At 33.3% G+C, this 12,135-nt stretch overlaps 1 protein-coding gene across 2 annotated transcripts in view; it reads left to right on the plus strand.

Annotated features, from left to right (window-relative positions):
* Positions 1 to 3,487: 3,487 nt before the first annotated feature.
* Positions 3,488 to 12,135, plus strand: part of LOC145242018 (protocadherin beta-2-like) — an 828,148-nt gene continuing 819,500 nt past the window's right edge. The window contains exon 1 of one of the 2 annotated variants that reach the window (XM_080104908.1): positions 3,488 to 4,932. The gene's annotated coding sequence lies outside the window, so the exon portion shown is untranslated. The remainder of the gene's footprint in view (positions 4,933 to 12,135) is intronic. The other variant, XM_080104910.1, reaches the window with a different exon arrangement.

The following is a 12,135-nucleotide window of genomic DNA, read 5'->3' on the forward strand; positions in this document are numbered from 1 at the left end:
ATTTTCAAATTATATAGTTATTACTTTAATCTTTCAGATAGATATATAATTTTTCTTTAACTTTATCGTTTTTTTCCTACATACTTTCTTAATACTTTATAACTTAATAATCCTTTATCTTAATTCTTTATTTCTTCTTTGCTTGGCCGATTTTTTTTATCTGCAATTTCTGTTTTAGTCTTTAAATATTCATATCTATCTAATATATCAATCTACCTACACATTCATATCCTGTATGTATATTTACTTATATTTTACTATATGAATTTACTTAATACTTACTTGTTTTATCCGGAATTTGCAGATACCGGCCATCCTCTCCCCTTAAAAATGTTTTATTTTATATTTTATATTTTATTTTTATTAATTAATTAATTAATTAATTTTTTCCATTTAGTGTCTTTTAATGCCTGCTGACATGTTCTTAAGTAATAACCTGTAGATTTCAGTTGACCTCTTTTTTGCCCTATATTTTTCCCGCCTTTTAACGCCATTTTGTCTGGGTCATTTTGACATTTGCTTTTCTATTTTATATTTAATTCTATCATCATTTAATCTTTTTTTCTCTTCTTCTTTACTGATTTTTCTTAATTACGCTTTGTCTCGGCAGTTGTGTTAAACGAATATCTTATTTTTCTTTTATTAATATTATTGGAAAGTTTTCCCCTTTTCCTTGTACATATTTGTGAATTATTCCACGGATTCTGGCCTTTTGGATTATTTTGGACCATCTTCCAATTACGCGATTTCCTTGGATTTTACTTGTGTGAATGGAAATTTAATTAACTTTCCTGGATTCATATTTTTGGATTTTACCATCATTGGATACTTTACCTTTCTTTTAGACTATCCATTCACGTGAAATCACCCTTTTCTTCACCATATTCCCTCTGCTTCACTTTTTGTTATCAAGTAAGATCTTTGACTTACTTGCAGTTTCATCAAATACTTTTGTATGCAAAATCCGATTCCGCATTTTGCTAATTCCTACCCTCTGATGAGAGGGAAAGTATTTCTTCAAAACTCTGCGGATTAAGGACTATCCACTAATTAAGTGTTTCATTTTCAGATTAAATATGTTTTAACTGTTTTTCAAAGTGTTTTTTAGCATGTTTTATTAACTATTTGCTCTTATATATATATATATATATATATATATATATATATATGAAGGTAAAATCCCTAACCCTATACCGTGCTACTAATTTCCAATGTATTAAAAGCCCATTCTGGCTTAATTTCAATCCCACCATTACCTCACTCAATATTTCTCCAGTTATTCTTCCCACCCCGTCTACTACAAACCATCTATGCAAGATATTCAAACATTTCATTCCTAATGTGTCTATTGCTAGATGCTGCATTCCTAATATGTTTCTTAGCACCTTCTCTCCTCTTCTGATGAGAAACATTAGGCTTCGAAATGCCTAGGTATAAAAAGTTTTTATAACCTCTACTCCAAGTATTTTTCTTGAATTGATAATTAAATCAAATTAAATCTAAATGTACCAGTATATACTTTTGCATTGTCGATATTTTCCTCTTGTGTCTAGGCTCCACCTTGCATGTTAAACTTTTTTATTATTTCAATAAGTCACGATTTCAAGAATTTTCAATATATCATTAATCCCCTCATATATACAGTGTAACCCGAATATAAGAAAAACGGGTATAAGAGAGATTTTCTCTGGTCCCAAATTAGAGCCTGTGTTAATATATAGTGTAACCTGGATATAAGAAACACGGATATAAGTGAGCTGTAGCCCCCCCCCCTCGGAGAAAAAGTCTCTTATATCTGGATTACACTGTATATATATATATATATATATATATATATATATATATATATATATCTTCTATTATTATATAAAAGGAACTTTGCTTCTGTGTGTGTGAGTTCACTCCCCATGGGCTCCAAAACGATTGGGTCGATTTTTATGAAATTTCATACAAAGGTTCTTTATGTGCCTGCCAGTGTTCTTAGATAGGCTTTGTATCGGAATGTCTTCAATAAATATCAATAATCGAAATTATCCGATGAAAGAAGAACCATGCGATTTTGATTAAAGTTAACACCTTACACTACCTAACATAACACGTGTATTTGAGTGCATAGGTTCTCTACAGTGCAATGAAGACCACAATCGACTGTGGACTAAGTCATTGTCGGAAGGCATGTAAAGCTTCCTCCAGGTGCTCCGCGGTAAGTCGCCAACTAGAGCAGGCAATCAATCGATTTGATTGAAAAATGGGCTATTTCAACGATTTCAATGACAATAAAAATATAGAAGCGTGAAACATTCATTGCTCATCATTCAATCCCGGGCTACGTCGAGTCTCTCTGCTAGTAACTTCTAAAATTATAGAAACAAAAAATTTAAAAAACTGAAATTTTAATATGGAGTGCAGGACTTGAAGTAATTATGACACGTGTTTTCATTGATTTCTAGGAAACGTCTAGGTCGATTAAAGATTCTAAAATATATCGAAAATAATTTTGTTGTTGTTTAAAGTAATAAAGTAGTAACCATTCATCAAGATCCAAAAGCCACTCGAGGATAAGGGTTAATGACGATGATTAAACTGATCAATATTTGATAGCTCAAGAGGAAAAAGTAAACATTGTACTTGTTGTAGTCAACTGGGAAGCAGGTCCACAGACGGGCAGTTCAGTGTAAGAAACTTTGCTCAGGGAAGTTCCGTTTTGTTTTAGGCATAAAGGTCACTGTAATCAAACCACCTCTAATCTAATCAATGTTGAGTGCACTTTTGGGCCTCCTCCAAGAATTGAAGAATCTAAACTGTAAAAATAAGGGTAATCTGGTATTATTAGTTGCGGCTAGAAGGAGAGGAATTTTCTCATTTAATCCCCAGGCTGGTATATAAAAAAAAGCTTTAATATTTTTAATGGTCATCTACATGGGGTCTCCACGAAACAATTTAGTGCATGCTGGGGAGGGGGGGGGGTTAAGAAAAAATAACTTTTGTTCATCCTTACTAGTAAATGTTTGGAAAACAATACTGAAACTATATCAAACAGTGAACTGCTAATTACCTCTTTTTATATTTTTTCTATTATATTTTAGTAGTTGCATAAGTTTTTATAATGAATTAGAAAGAATGCCATTCGGAGAGAGGATGATTAAAAAATAATGGGATATAGTGTGTGAGAGAGAGGGGGGGGAGAGGTTAAAAGAAAGATGTTACATATTTTTTTAAATTATATTTTTTACCTTATTTCTTTTTCAGGGCCCCGAGCAACGTCGGATAAACATGCTAGTATGCCGCAGTTCCACAATCCACGGCATCTACGGACGAGACGCAACCGAGCATGATATACAATCACACACACTACACACAATATTGGCAAGGTATCCCATACCCCTTCCCTAGCCCGAACGCATTCACGCCGAGCGCTGCGATTGAAGATAGAGACAAAACACGCTTCCCCTTTCTTCCCCACATTTTGCAAAGTCTTCCTCCGTCGCGACGACAGGCGCTTGTGTGTGTGTGTGTGTGTGTGTGTGTGTGTGTGTGTGAGAGAGAGAGAGAGAGAGAGAGAGAGAGAGAGGAGCGACATCGCTATTTTACTTTAACGAACTGTCTCTAACATATGCGTTTGTTTATTGGTCTCTCTTTCTCTCTCCCCCCCTCTCTCTCCCCCCTCTCTCTCTCTTTCTCTCTTCATCTCTCTCTCTTCCCCCCCTCTCTCTCTCTGGCTATAATATTTATTTACGAGGCAGCGAACGGACGTCTTCTCACCAACATGTGCAGCAGCTTTTCGCCCACCGACCCCACTCACGTGTTACAGCTGGGTTGACATCGGCTTTTGGGTGCACGGTATACACGTCGATGATGTCTCCACTGCATACACACGGGTGGGTCTTTATACATCGGCCCATATACACGTCACATTGAAATCGGTATATAAACACGCTTACGTATATACACGCACGTGCGGGTTGACAAAGGTTTTTGCTTATATACACTACTCGTTGTTACGTGAACGTACCCACGTTATCTACAGCGAATATACATACAGTCGTGTTAACATCAGTTGGAACACACTTAACGCACAGATGGTTGGACACTACATATACATACATTGACATCGGCCTGTTGAACACACACACACACACACACACACACACACACACACACACACACACACACACACACAGGTGATTTCACAAAAGTTTACGCATTACATATTATACATACATACATACGAACTCATCATAGTCAGGTTAGTATCGATATGCAGCCACTTTATATACACGCGCAAATGATTTTGACATAGTCTTACGTACACACACACACACACACACACACACACACACACACACACACACACACACACACACACACACACAGTATATACACCGGATGATTGACATCGACGCTCGCACATGCGGAGAGGTTAATATTTACTTGCATACAAACGTACACGCACGCACACGCTATAAGCTTGACATTGGCTTGTGCACGTATGCATTTACATTTCTAAGTATCAAGATATTTATATACATACATGTGCATATTGATACTTATATATATATAAATATATATACATGTGCGCATAATGAATGCATTTTTTTTTAAATTCTTGTATTTCTTAATAAGTTGAAAGTCCAAAAGAAACGAAAACAAAACGGTAAAAAAAAGTTATAAGAAAGAGAGAGAGAGAGAGAGAGAGAGAGAGAGAGAGAGAGAGAGAGAGAGAGACGAAAAGAAAGAAAGAAGGAAAAAACATATAAATAATAAAAAAAGAAAGAAAGAATGAAAAATATTTTAACAAAGAAGAAAAAAGATTAATAAATGCACTTATTCTGGGAGAGACATCTACATTATTGGAGCGTTGTTGAAAAATAAACAGAAAAAACCCCCCAAAAACTATAGCCGCCAAATCCGAGACAAACAACAGAAATGTAGGTAAGTTTTTTATGCCTTTTACTAAAAAACAAAAAAAAAAAACAAAAAAAAGAAAAACAAAAACAAAAGAAAAAACTTTGGATTATTCGGACTATTGTTTTCATCTTACGTGTATTCGCTCAGCATTTCGGTCGATGGAACCCCCGACCTTCTTCAGGTGTATCTACAAGGACCCATAGTGTAGTGGATAAAGTACTTGGTAAAACTAAATTATAAATTACACTCTTCTGGAAGCTCAAGGTATAAATCCTCAGTGCAGAATACTTCAGATTTCCACCCGATCATGGCTGACGGAACGAGAGCATACTACTCCCGTAGATTAAATAAAGGGCTCTGTTTGAAATTTCGTATCGATTCCCGAATTTGACGGAAAGATTCTTGAGTGCGACAAGATACACCCGAAGAAGGTCGGAGGTTACATCGGCTGAAACATTGTGTGAATAAAACTCAAGATACGACCAATAGTCTGAAGAATCCAAATAATATGAATAATGAAATCTTATCTCAGAAATGCAGAAATCAAAAAAATATTTAATGTTTTCTTACCTTTGTTTAGATTTTTATTTTTTTTTAATTTTAATTTTTAAATTCTGTAATTTTTTATGAAAAAAATTATTTACGTTTTGAGAACTTTCAAATTTTACACATTTTGTTTTTTGACATTTCCTTTTTTGACATTTCCTTTTTTGGCATTTCCTTTTTTGACATATTCTTTTTTGACAAGTGTTGATGAAAGAAATTTGTCAGAAGTTTATGAATTTAAAATATTTTTATCAGTTGATTAATAGTTTACTTTATATATATATATATATATATATATATATATATATATATATATATATATATATATATATATAAATGTACATATCTTTATTATTAGCTTCCGTTTCAGTTTTATGTAAAGTGGCAGCAAGTCGATCTACCATGTCTCTACATTGCATCCTTATTTCTTTGTTTTAATTGTTATGTATACAGTCATACGTTTTTGTAAGTTTCATATATATATAGGCTTCCTTCAGTCTTGACAGAATATGGATACCCACGATAAGGGTGCTTGCGTGTGAAATTTTTGTGGCAAGATTTGCGCAATCTCCAAACACACCTCTCCTGAGTCGACATTGTTGAATACCAGTGGATGACTGGAAACAAATGCTGAGATAAGCGGAAAGTACATACAGCGCTTAGAATTCCCAAATAGTCACCCATCTGATACTAGCTAGGCTCAATGTTGCTTAACTTCAGTGATCTGACGGAAACCGGTTGTCAATATGATTGTGCCGTATAAGTTTCATATGTACCCGTGCAGTAATCACTTGCTTGGTGGTGAGAGTGGGTTGTCGTTTCACAATGCACGTTTCAATATGATCACAATTCATCTGTGGAAGATTTTTGGTTCATTGAAGCGATGCATGAATCCATACACGTCATCACATAAGGTATGTACTGTGGTTATTATTGGAGGTGCTTTGAGACTGTTCCGAGTACTCCAACAGCCATAGGCATGACTGACTTTCTTTCACACTATTTTTCGCAACCATGCTTTTAACAAACACGTTAATAGATCTCTAGTTCTTCATAACAACGTTGGATGGAGTTATATGGGACCAGGGTTCAAATCATTCGACTGGCGATTATATAGGCCACACAGATGAATGTTAGTGAAGATGAAACATATGTCTGTGTACTTCATAAAACACTGATCGTCGTTAGTTCACTGAAGTTAAGCAACCAGATGGGTGACCAATTTGGAATTTCAGGCACCGTATGTAAGAGGACCTTAACACCTCCCTGCAGGAACTGCAAAAACCTAATGTTATTTCCTCTGACCGGAATATACAAGCAACTAGGGGCCACTTGTAAATTTAATATTCCTGTGTTACTTCCGCCTTTGGAGGAAATCAGTTCAACCTGCCTAAAATGAATGTCGTGTAATATACTAATTATAATAAGCTCTACTTTCTATTATGTCTGTATTGAGCCTTTTAAAAAAAATCTCAATACGGACACAATAGAAAGTAGAGATTATTATAAGGGAAAATAAAAAATTAATTTACAGCTTTAAATTCTTTTATTTTCCCCTATTACAACGTTCATAACTTCCGTCGTTCGAACACTCTGGATTGTCTAATGTCTGCATCGAAATTGAGCATTTATTAGTTATTGATTCACTTCATTCTCGTGGCAATTGTTTGGTGGCCCGGAGGTAAAGGCTTAGCAAATGTAGTCAGTGGCGGTTTCGTGGCTGGGATTGTCATCCTACACTGATGATTGCGTAAACATGAAACGCTAGTGTCTGTAGGTCATAAAAGAATTATTATTTAATTATAATCTCTCTCTCTCTCTCACTCTCTCTCACACATATAATATGAAATCTGCGGATAATACATGTTAATAAAAAAATATATACAGTTAGCTGGGAGAGTCGACTTTTTATTGTTGTTAGAAGTTCAGAAAGTTGATTTACATTAGTATACAGTGCTCAAAACCATTTTAGACAGAACTTAGTATTACATAAATAGATAATTTTTTTTTTTATCCTGTTACCATGATTTCACGTGCTAATGCACAATCTTTCGAATGCAAGAGAATGATAACATTGTGAATCCGACTCCAAATTCAGAAATTAAACTGTCTAAAGATTGCGCATGAAAACATATGATAGATTTAGAGAATGGAAGTTCGACAATCTGTATAGATACGGCCATTAATGGCGGAAAGATGATAGGAGGACATAGTTTTGAAAGCTGGTTTATCATAATTTTTGTGGGTTTCCGATTACTTTTTGATTGTATTTGAAAGATTAAAGTTTTAAGCTAATTTCCAAAAGGGGGAAAAAATTGTATACGTGAAAAAAAAAAAAAAAATAGTTATAATGAAAAATGTTTTCACGGCAACATTCGGAAACTGACAAGTTCAGCTAAATTGTCAAGTTAAATAAATTCATTGTAAAAATCCCTTGAAAGACGAATATTAGTTTTCTGGGACTATTTATAAGATAATTAATATAATTCTAATATATTGAATTAAATAATAAAAAAAACACCTTGTTTTAAAAAAAAAATAGCTTAAATAGCGAGAGATTCTGGCATTCGCACAAACAAAACAAACTAAGTTGTCTAACAAGGGTTCTATGAAAATGTTAAAAAGCCAAAAGATTGTCTGAAAATGACGTCAGGTGATTGGAAGAGAGTAATGGATGCAAAACCGACTGGTTTTCTTATTTTTCCCAGCCGTGCATCCGTTCATTCATATCGTGAACGTTTTTATAATTTTTACCATTTTTTTTTTATTTAATTATTTTTACGTGTTTCTGCTTTGAAATTAATTTTTTTTTTATTGTTTTTATTTTTCGAGATTATATAAAAATTATGTTACACAGAAGATTACACGTTCATTCATGCTAGGAAAATATTAGAACATACATATAAAAATTACCCTAAAAATGTAATCTAAAAAAAAAACAAAAAAAAAAAAAACAGGAAATATTTTTTGCAAATATAATTTTTTTGTATGAAGATATTAAATAAACAATGCTTAATTCAATGATAATATCGGTAGTTCGAAAAATTAATATATCTTTGAGTTATATTGATTTCGTTAATACAGATTTTAGGGGCTTTTTTAGTAATTTTTTATTGCTACAATTTATGATGCTTTATTTTCATAAAAAAAGCAAAAATAAATTCATTCATTTTTTACTACTGAAAATCATAACTTTAGTAAAGATGTTTTTTGTTTAAACAAAATAATACATTTTCGCTAAGATTAAAATAAAAATAATGGGTTCATTATATTCCGTGATCATTATTTTAATAAATACAGAAAATTTCATTAAAATTGGTTAATTTACTGATTTTTGGTGAATTTTTAAGTAAAGAGAGAGGTCAAAATGTTTATACATTTTGAGCGTCGGCTGTTCATTTTCTACGTAACTAGTATATGATGTAAAATTAAAAAATAGGATAAGACCTGTGAAACATAGCAAAATCAACAGAGTGAAGGGACAGATAACTCGTCTAAGTGAAATTTATTCAGACTTTTTCAAAATACGTGTTTCAGGGAAAAATGAATTAAAAATAAACTATTAGATTCCAATATTTTCCCCGATTCTGATATGATTACCGTTTCTTTTAACCCTCTAAATATATATAGCTATACAGCTGTTTTTTTTGTTTTTGTTTTTTTTAATCTAAAAATTCATGAAATATGAAAGGCGCTAGCCTGCAAAGTCAAGGGTGACTTTGTTGGTTGGGTTAAAATCTCTCGACCAGCAGTAATTATCGCTTCCTTCACTAATGATTACGTAAGCATGAAACACTAGTGTTTGCAAGCATGAAAAATTATTAATATTTATTTAAAAAGTATATTATAAAGCTATTTGCTGAAATTGAAGTTGATCTGTATTTAATGAATTGAGAAAACGCGATTAACTAGCATGCATCATTACAACTTCCTGTTGTTGAATACTTTCGGGGCTGCTGATTATTTTCATTTAAATGTTAATCTCTGATAACTGAGAGGAAAGGCACTAGTTCACAAAGCCAAGGATGTCATTGTTAACTGGGTCTGAATCTCACGACCAGTAGTAATTATCACTTCTTACACTGCATATTGCGCAAGCATGAAATACTAGTGTCTGTAGGTTTAAAAAAAATATATACATATATAAAACACTACTAACCCTTTATGACCCGGTTGAGCTAATTTGTTCAGTTGTAAATAAATTAATATTATGACATAAATAAGTGGGACTTGATTCAAACACGCCTTGTACGTATTAATTCAGTATCTGGGTAAATGCCAGATACCTCAAGATTGCAACTGTCCATTGCTTACATTCAGTATGCCGCCATTTGTCTCAGAGTGGAGGAATTCGTTTGTTGTCATAAACACACTTTTTTTCAAGCACTATGGATAATAATCAAGGTAAGTTTATGAAATGCAAAAATTTTCAGTGAGAGTTTAACTATTGAACTTCATAATTTTTTTCAGTTTGAAGAGAATCATGGTATCATTACTCTTTAAACTAAGTAAAATTAACAATAAATATTTTTTAATCATCTACATCATAATTAGGGATATGACAACAGCATATTCTTTTCATTGTTTTGACTCTCGAGTATATATCCGACACAGACACAATTAATCAACCGAGAACCGCATCACTCTACATAGAAACATATAAGATATCAATGGACATATACCTGAGAATCAAAACAAGGAAAAGAATATGCTGTTGTCAGAGCCCTAATCATAATTCAGGTCATAAAGGGTTAAATATGACTTAACATTTTACTGCAGTTTTGTTGTTTTCCGATTGTCAGAAGTGTGTTAATAAATCGTTTTATTTTAATGCAATTTCAAATTGAGATGCATGTGGTGTGACGTCACCGCATGACATCACATTTTTCATGCATGACGAGGTACTGCTTATAAATATGTGATTTAAAAGAATTTTTTTTCCTAAAAAAACTGTAATTTATTAAGGACAGATATTTATCCTCGTTTTTCCTGTACATGTGAACTGTTAAGAATGAACATTTATCTTCATTTAATTTTGAAAATCATGTAGTTATTTTTATGTGGATTTTATAACATCCATTTCTTTACGACTGTCTCTGATATTTTGTGTGATGGCAGCATCAACTATATGCACAATGAAACCTGTGTAAGACACTTAAAGAAAAAGTAAATATAAAACTTCACCTCTCTCTCTCTCTCTCTCTCTCTCTCTATCCATCTCTCTCTCTCTCTCTCTCTCTCTCTCTCTCTCTCTCTCTCTCTATATATATATATATATATATATATATATATATATATATATATATATATATATATATATAATGTGTGTGTGTGTGTGTGTGTGTGTGTGTGTGTCTTGGAAGATTTTTAACCTTGAAAACTACAGGGTGGAACGATAAAATTATCACCCTAGAAAAGATGACATGATTCCATTTCCATTTGATAAAAACCGGTTTTCTTTTTTGTTACAGACCATCTACTAGTTGACCAGTTGTGTGCAAATCCCAAGAGCGATAGGAGCCTTCTATCATGTCTTAAAGTGACACAATGTTCAACGAGTGAGATCAGAGATGCGCTATATCAATCCAAGTTATGATAACAGGACCATTGCCAGCATCTTAAAAATGCAAATCCAGACGGTTCAACACTTCAGGGCACAGCTCAACAAAGTTTCCGGTTATGGTCTTTGGTGTGGTTTCAAGTGAGAACCACATCATGCCACCTCACATCTTCGAAGTTGACTTAAAAGTCAACACCAAAGTGTACCTGGATGTGCTGAAGAGTGCAGTGGTGCAATTAGATGACCGCTGGCAGACCCTGGGTGCAGCAGCAGGACTCGATGCTGGCTCACAAGTCCAAAGAGACCCAGGCTTGGCTTCAGAAGGAGTATTATGACTTTGTACCCTTTTCTCAGGCGGTCATTTTTCCTTGTGTGGTTTAGGAAATCATAATCATACTACTACTTTTTTTTTAGACACTATTATTACTACTATTAATAATAATAATAAACATAAGTATTGAACTTGTACTAAAAATAGCAGAATAAATGTTGGGTATGTCAAGGGGTGAATAAAATACTACTACTACTAACAATACTACTACTATTACTATTAATTTTTATTATTAGTAGTAGTAGTTGTATAAACACTTGTAGGCTCCAAATGTCATGTGTGTTATCGGGATCATAATTTTATTACTACTTTTCTTTGTCATCTACTATTACTGCTATTACTGCTAACGGTTATAATAATAAGTATTGAACAGAATTGCACTACATATAGCATGAACAAGTTTTGAGGTGTTATGTTTTTTTATTGTTTTTTTAAAAGGAGTTACCACTTATCAAAACCCGGAAGCCACTCGAGGATAAGGGTTAATGCGTGTAAGGTATTCAATGGGAAAATGTAGTAATTGTTAGCAATGGAAATTTGGTAAATTGGATTACTTAAGGGGATGGCTCATCAAGAACTTGTCCATGTTGAACTTGAAGACGACCGTATTGTAGTCAGCTGGAAAGCAGGAAAGCGAACAGAGTTCTACAGGTGTGCAGTTCTAACCAGAGCATCCTCAAGTCATTATGTTATAATGTGTACCAAGTGTCAAATTAAAATAATATTACTAACAATAATAATATAAGGATTGTAGAGGATTAGGATATATAAATCCTAATCCCGTTACAAG

The sequence above is a fragment of the Euprymna scolopes genome, chromosome 21, assembly GCF_053919585.1.
Source record: "Euprymna scolopes isolate OS-2025 chromosome 21, ASM5391958v1, whole genome shotgun sequence".
Lineage (NCBI taxonomy): Eukaryota > Metazoa > Mollusca > Cephalopoda > Sepiida > Sepiolidae > Euprymna > Euprymna scolopes.